The sequence below is a fragment of the Drosophila arizonae genome, chromosome 2, assembly GCF_054131065.1.
Source record: "Drosophila arizonae isolate 15081-1271.41 chromosome 2, UAZ_ARI_1.0, whole genome shotgun sequence".
Lineage (NCBI taxonomy): Eukaryota > Metazoa > Arthropoda > Insecta > Diptera > Drosophilidae > Drosophila > Drosophila arizonae.
The window spans coordinates 11544022-11556124 of NC_142922.1; the positions used below are offsets into that span (position 1 = coordinate 11544022).

The 12103-nt window shown below is 38.3% G+C and overlaps 1 protein-coding gene across 17 annotated transcripts in view; it reads left to right on the plus strand.

Moving 5' to 3' along the window:
- RhoGAP100F (Rho GTPase activating protein at 100F) overlaps positions 1 to 12103 on the plus strand; it is a 50964-nt gene that overhangs the window by 11232 nt on the left and 27629 nt on the right. For 2 of the 17 annotated variants that reach the window (XM_089462119.1, XM_018017762.2), the window contains exon 1: positions 11926 to 12073. The exons of 10 other annotated variants lie outside the window; for them this stretch is intronic. The gene's annotated coding sequence lies outside the window, so the exon portion shown is untranslated. Of the gene's footprint in view, positions 1 to 11892; positions 12074 to 12103 lie in introns of those variants that run through there. 5 more of the 17 variants (XM_089462122.1, XR_016268557.1, XM_089462121.1 and 2 more) reach the window with 5 other exon arrangements.

Genomic DNA, 12103 nt, shown 5'->3' on the forward strand with positions numbered 1-12103 from the left:
TTTACTCAAGTTTTAAGCAAATATGATTAATATTCTCAAGTTTCAAGCAAATATGGTTAATATTCCACATGTTTCACAGATGCCGATAAATAGCTTTCAAAATTGATAAGTAGTTACCGAAATCGATGTTGTACGATTGACGTACCTTACTTCGAGGCTTGTAGCATTCAGCTTTTGTCATGCAGCTGGCCTAACTCATGTTTCATGTTTTGTTTATGCCACATTCACTAGAAGATTTGTCTCAATTCATTTTTAAGGCTATGCCTTTTATTTAGCGAGCAAATTCGATCAATACTTGCACATGTTTCATAGATGTGCCAACCATCGAGTGTCATATCATTCAGCTTCTGTCATGCAGTCTCATCGCACTTAGCTTCTGCCAAATATGCTCAATATGTCCGTCCACATGTTTCATAGATGGCGATGAATAGTTATCGAAATCTATAAATAGTTATCGAATCGATAAACAGTTATCGAAATCGATAGATAGTTATCGAAATCGATAAATAGTTATCGAAATCGATAAATAGTTATCGAAATCGATAAATAGCTATCTCGTAGCATTCAGCTTTTGTCAAGCTTCACTCTAGTTTTCGCCACATTCACAGAAGAGTTGGCCCACTGTTTCAAAGCACATGTTTCATAGATGCCGATAAATAGTTATCGAAATCTTAAAATAATTATCGATATCGATAAATAGTTATCGAAATCTTAAAATAATTATCGATATAGATAAATAGTTATCGAATCGATATCTCGTAGCATTCAGCTTTTGTCATGCAGCTGCCTTCACACTAGTTTTCGCCACATTCACTAGAAGAGTTGGCCCACAGTTTCTGAAGAACATTTTTCATAGATGTCGATAAATAGTTATCGAAATCGATAAATAGTTATCGAAATCGATAAATAGTTATCGAAATCGATAAATAGTTATCGAAATCGATAAATAGTTATCGAAATCGATATCTCGTAGCATTCAGCTTTTGTCATGCAGCTGCCTTCACACTAGTTTTCGCCACATTCACTAGAAGAGTTGGCCCACAGTTTCTGAAGAACATGTTTCATAGATGTCGATAAATTGTTATCGAAATCGATAAATAGTTACCGAAATCGATAAATAGTTATGTTTCATAGATGTGCGAACCATCGAGTGTCATATCATTCAGCTTCTGTCAGTCTCATCGCACTTAGCTTCTGCCAAATATGCTCAATATGTCCGTTCACATGTTTCATAGATGGCGATGAATAGTTATCGAAATCTATAAATAGTTATCGAATCGATAAACAGTTATCGAAACCGATAGATAGTTATCGAAATCGATAGATAGTTATCGAAATCGATAGATAGTTATCGAAATCGATAGATACTTATCGGGATCGATAAATAGTTATCGAAATCGATAAATAGTTATCGAAATCGATAAATAGCTATCTCGTAGCATTCAGCTTTTGTCAAGCTTCACTCTAGTTTTCGCCACATTCACTGAAGAGTTGGCCCACTGTTTCAAAGCACATGTTTCATAGATGCCGATAAATAGTTATCGAAATCTTAAAATAATTATCGATATCGATAAATAGTTATCGAATCGATATCTCGTAGCATTCAGCTTTTGTCATGCAGCTGCCTTCACACTAGTTTTCGACACATTCACTAGAAGAGTTGGCCCACAGTTTCTGAAGAACATGTTTCATAGATGTCGATAAATAGTTATCGAAATCGATAAATAGTTACCGAAATCGATAAATAGTTATCGAAATCGATAAATAGCTATCGAAATCGATAAATAGTTATCGAAATCGATAAATAGCTATCTCGTAGCATTCAGCTTTTGTCAAGCTTCACTCTAGTTTTTGCCACATTCACTGAAGAGTTGGCCCACAGTTCCAAAAGCACATGTTTCATAGATGCCGATAAATAGTTATCAAAATCTTAAAATAATTATTGTAAATGGTTAGCTTCTGCCATAAAATCGCAAGAAGATCTAAATTAAGAACATTTATATTTTCGTGAATCATGAATATGTTTCTATTTCATAGCAATGAATTAATATTATTCAGTCATCGGGTCTTGTAGCAGTCAGCTTTTGTCATGCAGCTGCCCCAACTCAAGTTTCATGTTTTGTTTTCTTCACATTCTCTAGAAGAGCTGACCACAGTTTCATAGGGCTATGCCTTTAATTTAGTAAACCAGTTAAGAGCAGTTGATTTTCCTGAACTTCACTTATCAAACCAATATATAGACCTAATAGTATTTTGTTAAAAAGTAATTCTTTAATAAAACCATACGAAACTTCTCTTTATCAATTTCTTCAGAAAAGTTGATTTACTCAAAATGCTCACATAGATTGATAGGAGCTTTCTATTGAATAAAATATGATATATGTAGGATTCGCACTAATTTTTTTTTTTTTTTTTTGTGAATGAAAATTGTCAACCCTTTTCTGATTATCACTCGATCTACAAGAACATCTTAAAAACGAAAAGTACACGTAATTAAATCATATATATTATATAATTCATTAGCAATGAATACAATAAATATGTCATATCGAATATTAAATCAGATCCAAAAGTGAATGAGAATTCATAGTAGAAAAAATCATTGAATTAAGAGTGAATGGAAATTCAATAATTCAACTCTTGTAGTCGTTTTGCAGAGTATACGATGTTCATTGTTTCGCATAAAACTAGTTGTTGTTCAAATTTTCATTTATGCCACGAATAAACTTTGACTTGCTGCAGCCTTCAAAAACTTTAACAAATAAATTAATTTAGTCGCTGAGTTGGCGCGCAGCAAAGCTTGCGAACCCGACGAGCCCGGCGAGTCTTGTGAGCCTGGTGAGCATGGGAGTTGGCCTTTGCCGCGTGCTGGCTTCGCTCGATAGTTGGGATGATCGTCCTGCGGGAGTCTAGCGGATAAATAATTGAATTTACGCTTGCGGCATATTTAGCTGTGCCTGCATTTGTTTTAAATTGCATTTTCTTGGCTGCTCCTTTTTGCAGTGGCAACGAGCTGGTTGCTCTTTGCTGCTGCTGCTGCTCTTGCTGCTGTTGCTGCCACAATTTATTTTCATTATTTTTCCTTTTCTTTGATAAGCTGAACGTCAGGCCTGTGCAAATTGATTTGTTAAACAATTTTTAATTGAAATGTAACAGCAGGAGCAGCAGCAGCAGCAGGCAATATGTCGAAGTTTGATAGCATCAAGCAGCGCCTGCTGCATCTGTGTGTGTGTGTGTGTGAGGCCCGCTGCCTGTGGCATGCCACTTGTAAACAGTTAAAGTTACTCAAGTGAAATGCGCAGGCATTTCTATTGGCATACGTGGCTGGATTTGCTGCATGCCATGATGACGGGTGTTGAATGGCAGCCAACAGGCAAATGAAGGCTGCGCAACATGGCAGCATTTGTATTCCAATAGCCGAGAGCTGGGATTGGGCTGCATGTGGCTGCAACTGACACCATTTGGCAAACCGTTGCTGCTGCTGCTGCTGCTGCTGCCAGCATCCAATGGAGATTTCAAAAAATTTCAAGTTGCATTTTTTTTTCTTCTTTTTTTGGTATGTGTGTGTGTATTTTTTCTGTGGTGCTGGTGATGAATTTATTGAATTGCATTACGTAACGTTCGGGCCGCAGTCAATTATTTTGATATATATTCGGATGCCAGACCGAACAATGCGGCGTATACGTGATGCGAGCGTGGCCAAGCACAGCCATGCATTTAATTAAAAACAATGATAGCAACTGACAAACAGATAAAAAGTCGTATTGCATTCGTATATTCGCCGTCTATCAATTGTCAAAAAAGTGAAGTTAAGAGCGGTCTGACTCGTGCAATTAGTTGACAATTTTGCTGCACGCTTTATGATAGATGTCGAAAGAAAGAAAGAATTTCTGGCTCGCTCACGCTCTAGACAATTATCAACTTGCCGCTCGGCTGGCTGCTTAAGTCGCGTCGTTTTGGGCCGCGTTTCAAGTTGGCGCAGAATGCGGCATTCTGTCTATCTGACTGTAAGTTTGCTGTGTGTTACTCGAGTGCCATTCACAAATAAATGGCGGACATTTAGGCGAGAGTAGCGGCAATGCCAGCGACAGCAGCTTCTTTTGATTCTTTGAGCTCTGTCAGCAGCGGTTGCTGCATTTGGGGTGCATTCGAGCAGTTCACTGGATAGACACACGCAAGCACAGAGAGTGAGATAGGCGAACAGAGTGAACGAGAGAGGGAGAGGGGCAGTGAGGGAGTGAGACGGCAGAGCGTGAGCAGAGACTTGCAGAATGTTTGCCTCAATGCAGATAAGAATATTGCTTCAGTTGGGGCTGCTGCAAACACAGAGAAGCACACACACACAAACACACATACATACAGACACACACACACATAGACCAATTCACATTCAGCGCCCAAGACAAACACTGGGAAGCATTTTAGTTGTTGGAGCTGCTCCAATTTCTGTTTTACGTTTTAAGCTACTTCCGATTTGACTCTACGCAGTGGAGTACAATGAAACGCATTGGAAGTAAGTTTTAGAAAAAACTGTGGCTTTAAAATTACTTGAAAAACTAGAAAAGCTTAATGAAGTGCAACAAGAAATTAAAAAAAAAATATATAAAACAGGTTAATACAAGAATTACTTAATTGATAAACATTACTGAGGAATAAATGACTGGGTATTTAATTTTAGCACATATTAATTAAATAATTTTGTGTGATTATATGTATATCCACATTTATTTAGAGTTTCATTTAAAAAAATAAACATTACAACCTCTGTAAATTAGCCGAAAATGATATAAGAAACTTGCTTGCTTTGGGTCGAGTTTCCATTAGTTTATTTAAGCTAACAGATAAACATCATAACCTGCAGAGTAAATCGGTCGATTTTGGCAGGTTTTCGTTGTTAATGATTCGTTGTTCTCTATAAACATGTACTTATTGATATTGATCTTCCTTTCTATTCATTATTAAATAGATTTTCTTTGTGGTTGATGAACGGGTACTAAGCAGTCGATAGCAGCCAAACATTCTTTGCCAGTGTCTACCAGATAGCTGTCCCCTTTCATTATATTTTCTGTATTTGGTTACACTGTAAAACCTAATGCAAGAGCAAAAGGAACACCAAATTAGTGACCGCATTGCTGTCCGCTTGGTCTTGCGCTTGTCTCTGTCCTATCATTGGCTTCATTTAGCGCTGTTCTTGTTGGCAAATAATTCGAAAAACTATTAATTGGCAACACGGCAACAGTGCAGCAAGATTTTTAATTGGTGCGAACGCAGCGCAAAAGTTTTGCTCACCATTTGCAGGTGCTGCTGCTGGCACGTTGGAAAAACGTAATATGTGTGCATTGAAGCGGAAAACTCGATGATAGCAAAGCGAGGGAAAGTCACTGATTATGACTGTGAGAAAGGGGCAAAATGCAAGCATCGAAGAAGCACAGCATTGCGAGTTGGCAAGCTGTGCCAGCTAGGACAATGGCACGCTTGATAGCGCAAATCAAGATGTGGATTGTGCTAGCAATCTGTTTACCTACCACACAATCCATCAATCAAACCCATATTCAATTAAGCAATCACTAAAATCTGCTCAACAGATTGCGTTCATCCTCTGCAAGTTGATATTAATTAATTCGTATTAGAGAAGTTTATGGGTTACTCTTTAATCATTTTATTGCCCACTCTCAATCTGCTTACAGCAGAGAGTTTGATCTGTATTTTAACTTCTTTTCACATTGCTTTCGAATCACTTGGTATATATATATATATATATATATATATATATATATATATATAATGAATTAAAATTTACATTTTAAAAATTTATTGTTTCAGCAATTATTTTTTATCGTTAGTATTATTGTATTAATGGGTTGTATGTTTCAATGGTTATATATACAGTACCTATATTTTTCTGATATATATATATATATATATATATATATATATATATATATATATATTTCGACACAAACACTTGAATCCCTCCATATTTTGCTGTAGAATAATCATGTTCTTTTGACAGGCAAATATTGTGTCTATTTCATTTTCATATTTTCTATGCAGAGCAAACAAAAAGTTGTTTTTGCCATTCGACTGTTGTTGGGCCGTGCGATTTTATCTGTCATCTACTTTATACCTGAACCAATGTAGTGCTGGGCTATATCCATTTCATTGCTTCGAGCATACAAATATTAGCTTTAACTAATTTAATTAAAATATTTTCAGTTAATTAAAATTTCTCGATATTCGTTGGAATTGAGTTGAAATTGAATTAAAATTTACATTTTAAAAATTTATTGTTTCAGCAATTATTTTTTATCGTTAGTATTATTGTATTAATGGGTTGTATGTATCAATGGTTATATATACAGTACCTATATTTTTTTGATGACTCGAGTTTCGACTCCGAGAAAGATCTCAAGAGCTAGGTTTTTCATTGATTTTACTTTTACTACTGTTTTTTTTTTTTTTTTTTTTTTTTTTTTTTTTTTTTTTTTTTTTTATAATATTTTTTATTAAATTTTTAACATTTTAAAAACTTCATTAGGACAATTTTATTAAAGATTCTTTCTATATATATTGAAATCTCAATTAGCATGGTAAAATTTGTATAATTGACAGAGTGAGGCAAACGATCTCAGATCTCATTTGAGCTAGAAATATGCAAATTATTGTAGGTTCCGCCAAGTTGAGTTAGTATGTGGAACCTGGATTCTCCACATTGTTTATTCAAATTCATGTGTATTTGATACAATTTTTGATTTGGTTTTTATTCAACATAATTTATAACATATTTATTGATAATTTTGATAATGGTTTAAAATGTATAGGAATTCATACAAAATTGCTGTAGATTTCGCATAAATTCAATCAATTGAGTATTTGAATACCGCAATTATTTGATGACAATTTCTAGCTGGTATTTGTGACATGGCTTCAATATTGTGGTAGGTGCAGGTATTCGATAGTCGTACGCATTTCTGCTCGCCTTGTATACTGTTTGTTGTGCACGTAAAATATTTGCCTGTCATTGCACACAACATGTCGCATTTTTCTTGGCTTTTTATATATATACATTTTGTGTGTGCAAAGAACGTGTTTATAATTTCCGGGCAGCAGTCAGAGGCCGTCAGTTGAGTGCCCCTATAGCATCCAGTGGTAGCTGCTTGCGACAGTTCGCTTATTGATTGGCAAACTTATACTTATTTGCATAACATGCCGAAGGACATCGCAGCAGGAGTTGGGTTGCTTCTTTTTGAAATTCCGGAACGTTTCGCAACTGAATGATAAGAATGTTGCAACAATGGAATGTCCATTGGAAGCTTGGGGTCCGACCGACTGTTGACAATGCGTATAACATATTTTGTTTGGATAAAAAATAAAATCATCAACTGATGCTGCATGCATACGGCGGCTGCACGTTCCACATACGTATGTGTTTGTATTGGGAGCAGTCGAGTGCAAAGGTAAACAGACACAGTTACACAAATACATACCGCACACCCACGCACACACACGCATACGCGCATACAGCGTCAAAGCAAATGCAATGCCAAAACAAAATTAACCTCACAACCTACTGCAGCATCCATCTTTCGGCATGTGCATGTGCATGTAGGTGTTGCTGTGCCTGTGCCTGTGTCTATGCCTGTGCCTGTGCGCGCGTATGTGTCTTGACTGTACTAAAAGCGGCTTACACCACTCACAGGTAAACAGGCTGGCCACCCACACACAGCTCCAAGTGTTTTTTGCAGCCCCAAAAACGCCCACACACGATTGTTGTGTGGATAGGTCGTGGCTTTCATTCTGTGGCCCGCTTCTAGCACTACGTATGTATATGTATGCGTGTGTGCGCGCGGGGGTGGCAGAGGCGGGCCTTGCCGTGACAGCTACCTTAGCATTTTGCCCCATCAACCCCCTCACAGACCATGAGCGTGGTTAAAAGCTGTTTGCTTTCCTGAGGATTTTCGCAACGTTTTGGGCCCTCGTGACGCTCACAGCGCACGAAAGTGTGCTTCAACATTTTTTAACTTTATCGTATTTTGCATTTGCTGTGAATTCGGCTGTTTCTCTATGTGTGTGTGTGTGTGTGTGTGTGTGAGTTTGACTGTGTGGGTGTATGCGGTCTCTGCTTTTTGCCGACATTTGCGCTTTTGCTCAGTGCGTATTTGTATGCTTCAGCTTGCTCTCGCCAGCTCTCTGCTGCGCTCTCTCTCTCTCTCTCTCTCTCTCTCTCTCTCTCTCTCTCTCTCTTGCAGCGAAAGAGCTTTTGTAGTAGAGAAAAATGAAACGTTTTTTGGTTTTGCGGAATGGTCTGAAAGTTTAGAGTGGCCAGACTTGAGCAAAACTTTTTGATATTCCGATCATTTATTTACTTTATTTTATATTTTTATTTTCGGCTGACTTTTTGTTGCAACTCGATTTAGCATGCAGTGTGGTTGGTTTCGTGAAAGCAAGCCTGAAAATGCCATCAGCCTAAAAGGGCATACAAGCCATTAATTAGTGCCGGCCGCCTCAAGCCTGGCACACACACACATACACACATATGCACTCCGACGCACACACCTCAAAGACAGAAAATTGTGCCAAGGTTCATTGTACGCAGGCATTGTCACTTACATTTCAAATGCAAGTGATATCTCTGCGCTGGTGGAGGAAAAGGGTCTGACAGGAAGAGGCGAAGGAGGAAGAGGAGGAAGGCGATGGTGCGGTGGCCAGGGGTTTGGCCTAGCTATTAGCGTTTATTGCCGCTGGCTTTTTACGCCAGCCGCAATTAGCTGCCAAGGTGAATGCTTGTGGCATTAATTGTCAATGAAAGCACTTAAAAGCTAATTTAGCAAACTAGGCTCACATTTGAACCTTAAGCAGCTTATAGCCAGAGCCGAACAACAGCAACAGCCACGGCAACAGCCACCACAACAGCAACAACAAATTGAATGCATAATTTAGGCGAGCCTAAAGCCGCACATAAAACTAGCCCTCGCTGCTTATTTGATTCCCGACCAACTATAAAAGCTCCACCACAACAGCAGCAGCAATATTTGCCGCCCATTTGCGTGGCGACACGAAATTGTCATCAAATCTGAATGGGCATTTGTGGGTTTCTCTCTTCGTTATTTTCTGTTTATTTTTTATTTGTATATGTGTGTATGCGTGTGCGTGTGTGTGTGTGTGTGTTTTTTTTTTTTAACCCTATCAGACTATCAAAGCATCGATGCTGATGATGACAGCGCTTTCCGGGGGATTTCGATTTTTGATTTCGAGCGCCGACTGCTGCGAGCTGCGAACTCAATTTGTTTCGCTTGACAAATGTCCAGTGACAAAAAACACAAAAAAAAGAAAGCGTAATATAGAAAGAAAAACAGATAAGAAGAAGAATGTTTCCTCTCCGGAAGTTTGTTATTAGCCGCGCACGTCCGGCGCGGCGGATAAATTTGATGCCGACTGCACCACTGTGTGAGTGTCTGTGTGTGTGTGTGTGTGTTACGCTTTGCCTACTGCGCCGTTTATCCGCGCAGGCGTCTACGTTGCGTATACGTAACTCAACATTTACTGGCTTTCGGATTTAGTTTAGAACTTTTGCATTGACTCTGGCTTTGCCGTTTGCTTTTGGCTCTGCATTTGTATTTGTGTTTGTGTTTGTCAGCGGCTTTGTTGCTGCACACAAAACGTCGGGGTCCGCCTTGCGCCTTGAAAACCATTTCGAATGCATTCATTTTGCATGAGCACGCCCGACAGTTGATTGCCTGTCAGCGCGCGGGTGCTGCGACTGCGACTGCGACAGCGACGGCATTCGCCAAACTGACCCACATAAATGCCCTGTCGATTAAACCGTGACTACAGCCAGCTCGTGAGTATGCGTCGTCGTTGTATGCGTGTGTGTGTGTGTTATGGTTTTGTGAATGATGTGGTCTTTGCTTTGGGCGTAACATGCACCCACGCACACACACACAGCGATAGCTACACCTACACATGTCATTCATGTCAGGCAAAGTTTACGCTTCAGCCATGATTTCCATTTGATTTGAACTCCCTGTAGGCTGCTTGGCTCCTTGGCTGACTGACTGGCTCTTGGCCACTCTCTATCAATTGTAATGCGTTTTTAATGGCAATGCTTTATCTGTTTATGTCATCGAGGTCGGGTTATTAAAATTATTCATAATTCCCTTTAGAGTGGTGCGCCCCTTTTAACCTGTCTGCTCTATGCGAATGCTATTCTCTTTCATTTTGTTCTTTGTTGCGCTCCATTTTGCTGATTTGAATTGTTTGATAAAACAAAAAATAGACAAACAGATAGAAGAAGGACTGGAACAACGGTGCGCTTTTGTCTAGGCCCAAAAATTGTTGAGTGTTTTTATTGTCGCTGTGTCTGTCGGCTGTTATTGTTATTGTCGCTGTTGTACCCAAATCATTCATAATGCTTGTCTGTCATGCCACAAGCTGGCTATTTTTGAGCAAGGTTTTCCCTAGCCACACACACACTCTCACACGCACACATGATTATCATTTCCTTATACACTGTGATTGGCATTTCTGTGAACTCAAATGTGTAACTACCAATGGCTACGACCATGCCTAATGCGAATTGTTGATACCGATGTCAGTTTATTTAAGTGGCGAAAATAATTGCCAGAGCTTGTGCGCTGGCATGTCTGACTGCGTGTTTGGGCATTAATACTTGAGTGTGCGATTTGAGTGGGGGATCATGTGTAACAGTTTAATTATAATCCGGCTTAACGAAAGTAAGAAACAAGTTAATGCGACATTACAGGTACATGTGTATATAGCTGATAGACTCAAGATGGAACAGTTTATATAAATTAATTAAAGAGACAGATGGAGTTAATTCAAATAAGAATTTATATGTTGGTTTTATCATCATTTGATATATCTTAATAGTTTTTAGCAAATATATTTTCTAAATATTTTAAATACAGTAAAATTGAAAATCTAAATTATAGTCAACATTATTTTATAATATTTAAAATTTTTTTTTTGTTATTTTCAATTAATTAAAAAATATTTAAATTTGTATATATTTAATTATAGTAATGAATATCATTTATAAAAATGTAAATCTGATTTTATGATATTTTAAATGGTATTCAATATTAAATATCAATTAAAGCAGTTAAATGTATTTTAGAATAAATTATAAATTAAATATTTTTATTTTTAAATTATGCATTTTTATAAATTTCTTTGATATCTTAAATGATTTGAATAATTGCATTTAAAAATATTAAAAAAATATTTGATTAAGAAACATGGCATGATATCGCTCATACGCCATGTAAATAAACGCCATGTTCAATAAATTATGTTAAGATTCTCCGAATCCTGTTCAATATTCATTACTATTCGTTCTCTGGTGAATTCAGCGAGTTCTTAACAAGTTCAAGTCCGTTGCCATAGAAATTACATCTGGCAACGCTGTCAGTTTTTAGTGCGTCTCTGCCGCTCATCAAAGAGGAGGAGGACTAGCTCGTCGTCGTCGGCGCATCAAACACAATTCCCAAAATCCCGACTGCGAGTTTTTTCTTATTAAACACACACACAAATGCACACATGCACACAGGCTGCTATACTCACACATACACATAAACATACATATGATAGGCATGTCGGCCTGTCGAACTTTTGGTTGGAAAAAAGCTTTCGCTCCTGTGCTCCCTTTTTAACAAGTAGCAAGCAACAACAACAACAACAAAATGTATTTAACACTGCAGGAGAGTCGTCTGCTCAGGCATGCGTATGTTTGTAACTGTGAGTGTGCGTGTGTGTGTGTGTGAGTTACAGAGTGTATGCCTGTGTATATGTGTCTATTACTGCGTTTGCTCCACTTTCGAGTAAAGTTGTTCGGGACTTCGGGAGCTTCGGCTGCCCTCGTCGACGGCCACTCGCTCGGCTTCTGTTCGACGTTTATAGAGCCAACAATTTCAATACGCAAAGTTCAGTTGAGCGCGTCGGACGTTGTCGTGTTTCGCTCTCGTCCTCGTTCACGTCGCAGGCAACATCGTGCGTGGCGCCTATGTGTGTGTGTGTGTGCGCGTGGAGTAGTAGTAGTAGTGTGTGTGTGACAGTGAGTGTGTGTGCGTAGTAGTATTTCCGC